Genomic DNA, 13,936 nt, shown 5'->3' on the forward strand with positions numbered 1-13,936 from the left:
TTATTTACAATGTTTTTTGAGCGTGGCGTCTTCTGAGCGATGGACTCGTCCCTCCATCTTTCTGATTTGTTTGCCACAAAAGAAACTCCATAGAAATCAACCCGACTTGTCAGAGTTCTGCGTTTCATACTTTTTATTATAATCATGTGGCATAAAATAATAAAGTATATAAATTTGATCTATAAAGTTATAATCAACAAGGTAATCCAATGTGAAGTGGTGATTGTGCACAAACCTCTGTGAGCGAGCTGTGCTTAAATATAGAAGCTATTCATTCGAAATGACGGCAGTAGATGTTTGCTAGCTGTGGTATTAAATTATTAGTAGCAAAGTCACCATGGTGATATGTTTGTCACTGTTTGCCATCATTTATGCTTGAAAAAATAAAAAAATAGCTTAATATTATTTTAAGTGTCAAACCTTTTTATATTACCATGAAATAAATGCAGACTATAAACCATGTTTTGCTGTGTGGTGTATTATTTTAATATCCTTGTCTCTTTTCCTTCAGAAGCAGAGATTGAATGTTTTACAGCTAGTTTGATGGAAGTTATGATTGTGGAGACCGAACAGTATATAAAATGGTGTATGTAAAAGGCTGAGTATATAAAAGGCTGAGTATATAAAAGGCTGTACATAAGGCTGAGTATATAAAAGTCTGATTATATACAGTGCATTCAGAAAGTATTCAGACCCCTTGACTTGTTCCACATTTTGTTACGTTACAGCCTTATTCTAAAATTGATTAAATTACTTTTTTCCCTCATCAATCTACACCCAATACCCCATAATGACAAAGCAAAAACAGGTTTTTAGACATTTTTATAAAAAAATAAATAGAAATAACTTATTTACATAAGTATTCAGAGCCTTTGCTATGTTACTTGAAATTGAGCTCCGGTGCATTCTGTTTCCATTGATCATCATTGAGATGTTTCTCCAACTTGGAGTTCACCTGTGGTAAATTTAATTGATTGGACATGATTTGGAAAGGCACACACCTGTCTGTATAAGGTCCCACAGTTGACAGTGCATGTCAGAGCAAAAACCAAACCATGAGGTTGAAGGAATTGTCTGTGAGCTCTTAGACAAGATTGTGTTGAGTCACAGATTAGAAGGGTACCAAAACATTTCTGTAGCATTGAAGGTCCCCAACAAGACAGTGGCCTCCATCATTCTTAAATGGAAGACGATTGTAACCACCAAAACTCATCCGAGAGTTGGCCGCTCAGCCAAACTGAGCAATCGGGGGAGAAGGGCCTTGGTCAGGGAGGTAACCAAGAACCCAATGGTCACTCTGACAGAGCTCCAGAGTTCCTCTGCGGAGATGGAAGAACCTTCCAGAAGGACAACCATCTCTGCAGCACTCCACCAATCAGGCCTTTATGGTAGAGTGGCCAGACGGAAGCCACTCCTCAGTAAAAAGCACATGACAGCCCTCTGAGTTTGCCAAACGGCACCTGAAGACTCAGACCACGAGGAACAAGATTCCCTGGTCTGATGCAACGAAGATTGAACTCTGAATGCCAAGTGTCACGTCTGAAGGAAACCTGGCACCATCCCTATGGTGAAGCATGGTGGTGGCAGCATCATGCTGTGGGGGTGTTATTCAGTGGCAGGGACTGGGAAACTAGTCAGGATCGAAGGAAAGATGAACAGAGCAAAGTACAGAGAGATCCTTGATGAAAAACTGCTGCAGAGTGCTCAGGACATCAGACTGGGTCAAAGGTTAACCTTCCAACAGGACAACGACCCTAAGCACACAGCCAAGACATTGCAGGAGTTCATTCGGGAAAAGTCTTTGAATGACCTTGAGTGGCCCAGCCAGAGTCCGGACTTGAACCCGATGGAACATCTCTGCAGAGACCTGAAAATAGAGTTAGAGAGGATCTGTTGAACATAATGGGATTAACTCTCCAAATACAGGTGTACCAAGCTTGTAGCGTCAGACTCGAGGCTGTAATCGCTTCCAAAAGTGTTTCAACAAAGTACTGAGTAAAGGGTCTGAATACTTGTATAAATGTAATTTCCGTTTTTTTTATATTTAATAGATTTTAAAAAATCTGTTTTTGCTTTGTCATTATGGGGTATTGTGTGTAAAAAGGCTTTAAAAACTGGGTCGTTCGAGCCATGAATGCTGATTGGCTGACAGCCGTGGTATATCAGACCATATGCTGAGGAGGCCGAGTATTGAAGGCTAAGTATATAAGGTTGTATATAAATGTATTTATTTTTACATTTAACTAGGCAAGTAAGTTAAGAACAAATTCTTATTTACTATGACAGCCTACTTGGGAACAGTAAGTTAACTGCCTTGTTCAGGGGCAGAATGACAGATTTTTACCTTGTCAGCTCCAGCAACCCTTTGGTTACTGGCCCAAATCTCCAACCACTAGGCTACCTGCCGTATAAAAGAGTAGAGGAATATACTAGGGCTGCTAGTGTTTTTTCTCAGTAGAGATTGAAGATCTTACATCTAATACTGAACTAAAATATAAACACAACATGTAAAGTGTTGGTTCCATGTATCATAAGCTGAAATAAAATATCTCAGAAATGTTCCATAGACACAAAAAATGTATTTCTCTCAACTGTTGTGCATGAATTTGTTGACCTCCCTGTTCGTGAGCATTTCTCCTTTGCCGAGATAATCCATCCACCTGATAGGTGTGGCATATGAAGAAGCTGATTAAACCGCATGATCATTACACAGGTGCACCTTGTGCAGTTTTGTCACACAAACACCACAGATGTCTTAAGTTTTGAAGGAGCGGGCAATTGGTATGCTGATGGCAGGAATGTCCGCAAGAACTGTTGCCAGAGAATTGAACGTTCATTTCTCTACCATAAGCTGCCTCCTCCTCACAACCCCAGACCACGTGGAACCACAGCAGTCCAGGACCTCCAACACCTGACTTCTTCACCTGCGGGATCGTCTGAGACCAGCCCCTTTGTTGGGAAAAACTCACTCTGGTTGGCTGGGCCTGGCTCCCCAGTGGGTGGGCGCCCCTGCCCAGTCGTGAAATCCTTAGATTAGAGCCTAATGTATTTATTTAAATTGACTGATTTCCTAATATGAAATTGTTGCATTTATATTTTTAGTTCAGTATAGTTCGATGCATGTCAGGATGATAGTGTCCAAGGCAAAGGTTGAACAACATACCAGGGATTGTAGGTACTTTTTCTCAGAAGTAAAGATTGAATCTTGTTTTACAGTTAGTCTGATGATAATTGGGGCGGATGAGGAGGCTAAAGAGTCTATTAGGCCTGGGGTAGTTGAGGAAAACAATTTACATCTTAAGTCATGCCATGGCTGTGATAGTGGGGACCGATTTGAAGGCTGAGTAATGAACTAGGGGGTAGTTGTGCAAAACGGCTGTCAATCACACGCATTGCTGCATAGCTTCTGAGTGAGTCAACGTATTACATGACATCTCTAATGACATCTCCAATATTCAACGCTGGGGGGGGGGGGGGGTCTGTAAACGATCATCTTGAGTCATTACATACACCCTCCAGCGCACACGCATGCACACACGGCTAGAACCTCCAATGACTGTTAGTAGGCACTACTACGTATTCTGAGGATCACTCAGTCTGTTATCCTTTCTCTTCTCACATCTCCAATAAAACTCCTGTCGTTTTTTTGAGCACTGTGTTACAAATCAGGCGGTTACTTAACAAGATATTAGTTGTATAAATAACGGTCACATATTCCTGATATTAGCCCCTGTGTGTGAGGCCCTGTTTGTCCATCGGAACCGGGTTCAAATACTATTGCAACTCTCCTATTTGTTTCATTGCACCTGTTAAACTCAATCAAGCCCAGCTAAAGCATTTAAAATGATTTGGAAAAGTATTTGAACCCAGGTCTGCTGTCCATGCTGAAATTAGTTTCTGTTTGGTAAGACTACACCAGTCCATCAGCACAGTAATCTGAGGCTTGTTGCATTATAAGCAAACTGACACAACCTGATCCTCCAAGATTCTGCAGATACACTGAGTGTACAAATCATTAGGAACACTTTCCTAATATTGAGTTGAACCCCCTTTAGCCCTCAGAATAGCCTCAATTCATTGGTATGTACTCTACAAGGTAGGTACTCCACAAGGTATGTACTCTACAAGGTATGTACTCTACAAGGTAGGTACTCCACAAGGTATGTACTCTACAAGGTAGGTACTCTACAAGGTAGGTACTCCACAAGGTATGTACTATACAAGGTAGGTACTCTACAAGGTAGGTACTCTACAAGGTAGGTACTCTACAAGGTATGTACTCTACAAGGTAGGTACTCCACAAGGTATGTACTCTACAAGGTAGGTACTCCACAAGGTATGTACTATACAAGGTAGGTACTCTACAAGGTAGGTACTCTACAAGGTAGGTACTCCACAAGGTATGTACTATACAAGGTAGGTACTATACAAGGTAGGTACTCTACAAGGTAGGTACTCTACAAGGTATGTACTCTACAAGGTAGGTACTCCACAAGGTATGTACTATACAAGGTAGGTACTCTACAAGGTAGGTACTCTACAAGGTAGGTACTCCACAAGGTATGTACTATACAAGGTATGTACTCTACAAGGTAGGTACTCCACAAGGTATGTACTATACAAGGTAGGTACTCCACAAGGTATGTACTCTACAAGGTAGGTACTCCACAAGGTATGTACTCTACAAGGTAGGTACTCCACAAGGTATGTACTCTACAAGGTAGGTACTCCACAAGGTAGGTACTCTACAAGGTAGGTACTCCACAAGGTATGTACTCTACAAGGTAGGTACTCTACAAGGTAGGTACTCTACAAGGTAGGTACTCCACAAGGTATGTACTCTACAAGGTAGGTACTCTACAAGGTAGGTACTCCACAAGGTATGTACTCTACAAGGCATGTACTATACAAGGCATGTACTCTACAAGGTAGGTACTCCACAAGGTATGTACTCTACAAGGCAGGTACTCCACAAGGTATGTACTCTACAAGGCATGTACTATACAAGGTATGTACTCTACAAGGTAGGTACTCCACAAGGTAGGTACTCCACAAGGTATGTACTCTACAAGGTAGGTACTCCACAAGGTATGTACTCTACAAGGTAGGTACTCCACAAGGTATGTACTCTACAAGGCATGTACTATACAAGGCATGTACTATACAAGGCATGTACTATACAAGGTGTCTAAAGCGTTTCACAGGGATACTGGCCCATGTTGAATCCAATGCTTCCCACAGTTGTGTCAATTTGGCTGGGTGTCCTTTGGGTGGAGGACCATTCTTGATACACATGGGAAACTGTTGAGCATGAAAAACCCAGCAGCGTTGCAGTTCTTGACACAAACCGGTGCGACTGGCACCTACTACTATACGCCGTTCACAGGAACGTACATATTTTGTCTTGGCCATTCACCCTCTGAATGGTACACATTCACAATCCATGTCTCAATTGTCTCAAGGCTAAAACATCCTTCTTTAACCTGTCTCCTCCCCTTCATCTACACTGATTGATGGATTTAACAAGTGACATCAATAAGAGATCATAGTTTTCACCGAGATTGACCTGGTCAGTCTATGTCATGGAAAGAGCAGGTGTCGTGTACACTAAGTGTAGATTAGATTACACCTCACAGGCCTTCTAACTCTGACCCAACACTCCTGACAAGGCCAGATCCCTCCAACTCTGACCCAACACACCTGACAAGGCCAGATCCCTCTAACTCTGACCCAACACTCCTGACAAGGCCAGATCCCTCCAACTCTGACCCAACACACCTGACAAGGCCAGATCCCTCTAACTCTGACCCAACACACCTGACAAGGCCAGATCCCTCTAACTCTGACCCAACACACCTGACAAGGCCAGATCCCTCTGACTCTGACCCAACACACCTGACAAGGCCAGATCCCTCTAAATCTGACCCAACACTCCTGACAAGGCCAGATCCCTCTAACTCTGACCCAACACACCTGACAAGGCCAGATCCCTCCAACTCTGACCCAACACACCTGACAAGGCCAGATCCCTCCAACTCTGACCCAACACACCTGACAAGGCCAGATCCCTCCAACTCTGACCCAACACACCTGACAAGGCCAGATCCCTCCAACTCTGACCCAACACACCTGACAAGGCCAGATCCCTCCAACTCTGACCCAACACAGCTGACAAGGCCAGATCCCTCCAACTCTGACCCAACACACCTGACAAGGCCAGATCCCTCTAACTCTGACCCAACACACCTGACAAGGCCAGATCCCTCTAACTCTGACCCAACACACCTGACAAGGCCAGATCCCTCCAACTCTGACCCAACACACCTGACAAGGCCAGATCCCTCCAACTCTGACCCAACACACCTGACAAGGCCAGATCCCTCCAACTCTGACCCAACACACCTGACAAGGCCAGATCCCTCCAACTCTGACCCAACACACCTGACAAGGCCAGATCTCTCCAACTCTGAACTAATTTAGGCTAACGGACAGGGCCACGTCTTCTCTGTCGTCTCCCGCCCCTCATCCAATTAATTTTGAGAAGGAGGTGAGGAGAGAGCACATGAGGAATCAAGGAAAGACGCATTGAAAAAGGAAAAGTATAGGACCACCCAACATCTACACTGACAGGTGGAACACTGATGAGGAAGGAAGAGGTGTAGAGAACTTGATTTGCACTGTAAGGAGCCGCTAATAGGGGCTGATTTAGCTGCTGCTCTGGGTAAATATCCCCCCCCCCCCTCGTTCAGCAGTGTGGATGTAGGAGACCAGAGCTGTTTATCAGAGACACCGTCCATCTGGGAAAGTAATCAGGAACAGCGGGAGGGTTTTGGTATAACACACACACACACACACACACACACACACACACACACACACACAGAGAGAGCGAGCAGCTCCGTGGCCAGGCCCAGGATTCTCCTATTTTAGACTCTGGAGACAGCCACATGTGTTAAGCAGAGGTGATAAAGGGTCTGAGCTGGAGATAGTAGGGATGGAGTGCGGTTGGGGGTGGAGGGGTCTGCGATGAAGGGAGGGTGGTGTCTCTCTGAGGCCAAACCGGTCCCCCTGGTCCCTCTAGACTCCCAAATCACAGAGCGATGCTGCCTCACTGCCTGCCTCAGTATCTTTCTGCAACTCAATCCCATAAACATCTTTCCCATACTCCACTCTCTGCTGCCAGCTGGTTGGCTGTATTTTTAGCGAGGTAAGTAGCGATTGGGGGAAAGGAGGGGGTTGTTCAGTGTTTGATTTCATAATTCCCGACGCTCGTTACTCACTGCCGGAAATAGGTTTTCCACGCCTCGCAAGTAGAAACCTCAGCCCGGTGATAACTTTATGGGGTCCCCGAAGTTATAAACACTCTTAAACGATATAAGAAAGCTGCCACAATCCATACACACCATACACTCTGTACATTTAAACTCCGGGACAACTGAGGGGAGTAATGTTTCATGTTTAAAAATAGCTCATTCATTACTGAAAACCAGTGGCGCAACTTTGGTTTTAGAAGTGGGACACACACATATATATATATATATATATATATATATATATATATATATTTATTTATTTTTTATCCAGTCAGATAAAATCTCTAAACAGGTCACCCGACCCCTCAGAAGCGTGCGTCCACATGGTCCTAAAGCACACTGTTGCCTTGTTTGGTATCACATTCCAATGATGAAACTGGGGGGGTGGGGGCAAAAATTAAAATTCAGAATGTGGGGGGGGGGGGGGACATAAAACAGCATATCAAACCGCCAGTCAAATGAGTTGTCTGACAGGGAGTCGGTATGAGTTGTCTGACAGGGAGTCAGGGTATGAGTTGTCTGACAGGGAGTCAGGGTATGAGTTGTCTGACAGGCAGTCAGGGTATGAGTTGTCTGACAGGGAGTCAGGGTATGAGTTGTCTGACAGGGGATGAGTTGTCTGACAGGCAGTCAGGGTATGAGTTGTCTGACAGTCAGGGAGTCAGAGGTATGAGTTGTCTGACAGGGAGTCAGGGTATGAGTTGTCTGACAGGAGTCAGGGTATGAGTTGTCTGACAGGGAGTCAGGGTATGAGTTGTCTGACAGGCAGTCAGGGTATGAGTTGTCTGACAGGGAGTCAGGGTATGAGTTGTCTGACAGGGAGTCAGGGTATGAGTTGTCTGACAGGGAGTCAGGGTATGAGTTGTCTGACAGGGAGTCAGGGTATGAGTTGTCTGACAGGGAGTCAGGGGAGTTGTCTGACAGGCAGTCAGGGTATGAGTTGTCTGACAGGGAGTCAGGGTATGAGTTGTCTGACAGGGAGTCAGGGTATGAGTTGTCTGACAGGGAGTCAGGGTATGAGTTGTCTGACAGGGAGTCAGGGTATGAGTTGTCTGACAGGGAGTCAGGGTATGAGTTGTCTGACAGGGAGTCAGGCAGTCAGGGTATGAGTTGTCTGACAGGGAGTCAGGGTATGAGTTGTCTGACAGGGAGTCAGGGTATGAGTTGTCTGACAGGGAGTCAGGGTATGAGTTGTCTGACAGGCAGTCAGGGTATGAGTTGTCTGACAGGGAGTCAGGGTATGAGTTGTCTGACAGGCAGTCAGGGTATGAGTTGTCTGACAGGGAGTCAGGGTATGAGTTGTCTGACAGGCAGTCAGGGTATGAGTTGTCTGACAGGGAGTCAGGGTATGAGTTGTCTGACGGAGTCAGGGTATGAGTTGTCTGACAGGGAGTCAGGGTATGAGTTGTCTGACAGGCAGTCAGGGTATGAGTTGTCTGACAGGAGTCAGGGTATGAGTTGTCTGACAGGGAGTCAGGGTATGAGTTGTCTGACAGGGAGTCAGGGTATGGTTGTCTGACAGGGAGTCAGGGTATGAGTTGTCTGACAGGGAGTCAGGTATGAGTTGTCTGACAGGGAGTCAGGGTATGAGTTGTCTGACAGGGAGTCAGGGTATGAGTTGTCTGACAGGGAGTCAGGGTATGAGTTGTCTGACAGGAGTCAGGGTATGAGTTGTCTGACAGGCAGTCAGGGTATGAGTTGTCTGACAGGAGTCAGGGTATGAGTTGTCTGACAGGCAGTCAGGGTATGAGTTGTCTGACAGGGAGTCAGGGTATGAGTTGTCTGACGGAGTCAGGGTATGAGTTGTCTGACAGGGAGTCAGGGTATGAGTTGTCTGACAGGGAGTTGTCTGACAGGGAGTCAGGGTATGAGTTGTCTGACAGGGAGTCAGGGTATGAGTTGTCTGACAGGGAGTCAGGGTATGAGTTGTCTGACAGGGAGTCAGGGTATGAGTTGTCTGACAGGGAGTCAGGGTATGAGTTGTCTGACAGGGAGTCAGGGTATGAGTTGTCTGACAGGGAGTCAGGGTATGAGTTGTCTGACAGGGAGTCAGGGTATGAGTTGTCTGACAGGCAGTCAGGGTATGAGTTGTCTGACAGGGAGTCAGGGTATGAGTTGTCTGACAGGGAGTCAGGGTATGAGTTGTCTGACAGGGAGTCAGGGTATGAGTCTGACAGGGAGTCAGGGTATGAGTTGTCTGACAGGCAGTCAGGGTATGAGTTGTCTGACAGGAGTCAGGGTATGAGTTGTCTGACAGGCAGTCAGGGTATGAGTTGTCTGAGTCAGGGTATGAGTTGTCTGACAGGGAGTCAGGGTATGAGTTGTCTGTCTGACAGGGAGTCAGGGTATGAGTTGTCTGACAGGCAGTCAGGGTATGAGTTGTCTGACAGGGAGTCAGGGTATGAGTTGTCTGACAGGCAGTCAGGGTATGAGTTGTCTGACAGGGAGTCAGGGTATGAGTTGTCTGACAGGGAGACTGTTATTAGAACTACAGAATAAATTACGTAGAGAAAACATAAAACACAGAGAGCTTTTCACATTACAATCTTCTGTGATTTCCCTCCCCCTAAACATCAGTTCTCAAGAGATTATTTTGTATGAAGGTTTTGTTTATTTGGAAAGAGAAATATGTATTTTGATACAATCTGCTGTGTAATATTATCTAGGTATAAATTAAATTATATTGCTGAGACGACAAAAGCCTTTGGAAATAAATGTCTGGGTAAACACCATCCCAAGCCCCACTGTTATCACCGCTTTCCAGTCAGACCACAGAGAGATAAACCCCACTACATCTGTCCAGTCAGACCACAGAGAGATAAACCCCACTACATCTGTCCAGTCAGACCACAGAGAGAGAAACCCCACTACATCTGTCCAGTCAGACCACAGAGAGAGAAACCCCATTACATCTGTCCAGTCAGACCACAGAGAGAGAAACCCCACTACATCTGTCCAGTCAGACCACAGAGAGAGAAACCCCACTACATCTGCCCAGTCAGACCACAGAGAGAGAAACCCCACTATATCTGCCCAGTCAGACCACAGAGAGAGAAACCCCACTACATCTGTCCAGTTAGACCACAGAGAGAGAAACCCCACTACATCTGTCCAGTCAGACCACAGAGAGAGAAACCTCATCTACATGTCCAGTCAGACCACAGAGAGAGAAACCCCACTACATCTGTCCAGTCAGACCACAGAGAGAGAAACCTCATCTACATGTCCAGTCAGACCACAGAGAGATAAACCTCATCTACATGTCCAGTCAGACCACAGAGAGAGAAACCCCATTACATCTGTCCAGTCAGACCACAGAGAGAGAAACCCCACTACATCTGTCCAGTCAGACCACAGAGAGAGAAACCTCATCTACCTGTCCAGTCAGACCACAGAGAGAGAAACCCCACTACATCTGTCCAGTTAGACCACAGAGAGAGAAACCCCATTACATCTGTCCAGTTAGACCACAGAGAGAGAAACCCCATTACATCTGTCCAGTCAGACCACAGAGAGAGAAACCTCATCTACCTGTCCAGTTAGACCACAGAGAGAGAAACCCCACTACATCTGTCCAGTTAGACCACAGAGAGAGAAACCCATCTACCTGTCCAGTTAGACTAGAGAGAGAAACCCCATCTACCTGTCCAGTTAGACCACAGAGAGAGAAACCCATCTACCTGTCCAGTTAGACTAGAGAGAGAAACCCCATCTACCTGTCCAGTTAGACCACAGAGAGAGAAACCCCACTACATCTGTCCAGTCAGACCACAGAGAGAGAAACCCCACGACATCTGTCCAGTCAGACCACAGAGAGAGAAACCCCACTACATCTGTCCAGTCAGACCACAGAGAGAGAAACCCCACTACATCTGCCCAGTCAGACCACAGAGAGAGAAACCCCACTATATCTGCCCAGTCAGACCACAGAGAGAGAAACCCCACTACATCTGTCCAGTTAGACCACAGAGAGAGAAACCCCACTACATCTGTCCAGTCAGACCACAGAGAGAGAAACCTCATCTACATGTCCAGTCAGACCACAGAGAGAGAAACCCCACTACATCTGTCCAGTCAGACCACAGAGAGAGAAACCTCATCTACATGTCCAGTCAGACCACAGAGAGATAAACCTCATCTACATGTCCAGTCAGACCACAGAGAGAAACCCCATTACATCTGTCCAGTCAGACCACAGAGAGAGAAACCCACTACATCTGTCCAGTCAGACCACAGAGAGAGAAACCTCATCTACATGTCCAGTCAGACCACAGAGAGATAAACCTCATCTACATGTCCAGTCAGACCACAGAGAGAGAAACCCCATTACATCTGTCCAGTCAGACCACAGAGAGAGAAACCCCACTACATCTGTCCAGTCAGACCACAGAGAGAGAAACCTCATCTACCTGTCCAGTCAGACCACAGAGAGAGAAACCCCACTACATCTGTCCAGTTAGACCACAGAGAGAGAAACCCCATTACATCTGTCCAGTTAGACCACAGAGAGAGAAACCCCACTACATCTGTCCAGTTAGACCACAGAGAGAGAAACCCCATTACATCTGTCCAGTCAGACCACAGAGAGAGAAACCTCATCTACCTGTCCAGTTAGACCACAGAGAGAGAAACCCCACTACATCTGTCCAGTTAGACCACAGAGAGAGAAACCCATCTACCTGTCCAGTTAGACTAGAGAGAGAAACCCCATCTACCTGTCCAGTTAGACCACAGAGAGAGAAACCCATCTACCTGTCCAGTTAGACTAGAGAGAGAAACCCCATCTACCTGTCCAGTTAGACCACAGAGAGAGAAACCCCACTACATCTGTCCAGTTAGACCACAGAGAGAGAAACCCCACTACATCTGTCCAGTTAGACCACAGAGAGAGAAACCCCACTACATCTGCCCAGTTAGACCACAGAGAGAGAAACCCCACTACATCTGTCCAGTTAGACCACAGAGAGAGAAACCTCATCTACCTGTCCAGTTTGACCACAGAGAGAGAAACCCCATCACTGCACAATGTCTTTACAGCAGGGTTACAACTACCTGGTTACCATGACACCTGTCTGTCTGTGTCTGTAGTCCCCTTCACAGTCTTTTCTCTGTAACAAATTAGAAAGGGTGGGAGGGAAGGAAGGATAAAAGGAGGTAGGGAGGGAAGGAGGGATCAAAAGAGGGAGGGAAGGTGTCTCTGGGCCCCTGAGTTATGCCCGCTATTCATCAACAGACAGAGAGAGAGAAGGGAGAGAGGGAGGGATATAAAACGAGTCTGAAAAGAGGACAAAAGGGAGATCTAGATGTATTAAAGGTGTTTCAAGGCCTTTCCAGTGGAGCATGATAGGATTTATGTATCCCAAATGGCACCCTCGTCCCTATATAGTGCACTACTTTTCACCAGAGTGGTCCCTGGTTAAAGTATTTTTTGGGATACATCCCAGGATTTATCTCAGACAGAGACATCAATATATCTGCTTCACTATGACCTGAGGCAGCATTTAAGCAACTTTTGGTAATTGGAAAGCGCTATATACACTTAAAAAAATACAACTGCAACATGTGAAGTGTTGGTTCCCCCCCATAAATCTGACATTTCCATACACACAAAAAGCTTGTTTCTCTCAATTTTTGTACACAAATCCATCCACCTGACAGGTGTGGCATATCAAGAAGCTGATTAAAAAAGAATAATCATTACACGGGTGCACCTTGTGCTGGGGACAATAAAATGCCACAATGTGCAGTTTTGTCATACAACAACACAATGCCAAAGATGTCTCAAGTTTTTAGGGAGCGTGCATTTGGAATGCTGACTGCAGGAATGTTCACCAGAGCTGTTGCCAGAGCATTTAATGTCAATTTCTCTACCATAAGCTGCCTCCTACGTCGTTTAAAAGATTTTGGCAATATGTCCAACCGGCTTCACAACCGCAGACCACGTGTAACTACGCCAACCCAGGACCTCCACATCTGGCTTCTTCACCTGCGGGATCATCTGAGGGGGTGCTGAGGAGTATTCTGTCTGTAATAAAGCCCTTTTGTGGAGAAAAACACATTCTGATTGGCTGTGCCAGGCTCCACAGTGGGTGGGCCAATGCCCTCCAAGGCTCACCCATGGCTGCACCCCTGTCCAGTCATGCAAAATTGTCACGCCCTGACCTTAGTATTCTTTGTTTTCTTTATTATTTTGGTTAGGTCAGGGTGTGACATGGGTGATATGTGTGTTTTTTGTCTCATCTAAGGTGTGGGTACTGTCTAGGGTTTTTTGTAGATTTATGGGGTTGTTTCCATCTAGGTGTTTATGTAGGTCTATGGTTGCCTAGATTGGTTCTCAATTAGAGGCAGGTGTTTATCGTTGTCTCTGATTGGGAACCATATTTAAGCATCTTATTCTTTGGGTATTTTGTGGGTGATCGTTTCCTGTGTCAGTGTTTGTGTTTCATTTCCATTTCACTTTGTTATTTTGTATTTGTGTCATGTTCGGTCTTTTCTATTAAAAAATGGACACTTACCACGTTGCATATTGGTCCGATCCTTGCTACACCGCTTCAGACGAAGAGGAGGAAATCCATAGATTGGGGCCAAATTTATTCATTTAAATTTATCGATTTCCTTATATG

This window comes from Oncorhynchus masou, chromosome 11 (genome assembly GCF_036934945.1).
Source record: "Oncorhynchus masou masou isolate Uvic2021 chromosome 11, UVic_Omas_1.1, whole genome shotgun sequence".
In the NCBI taxonomy this organism is placed as follows: domain Eukaryota; kingdom Metazoa; phylum Chordata; class Actinopteri; order Salmoniformes; family Salmonidae; genus Oncorhynchus; species Oncorhynchus masou.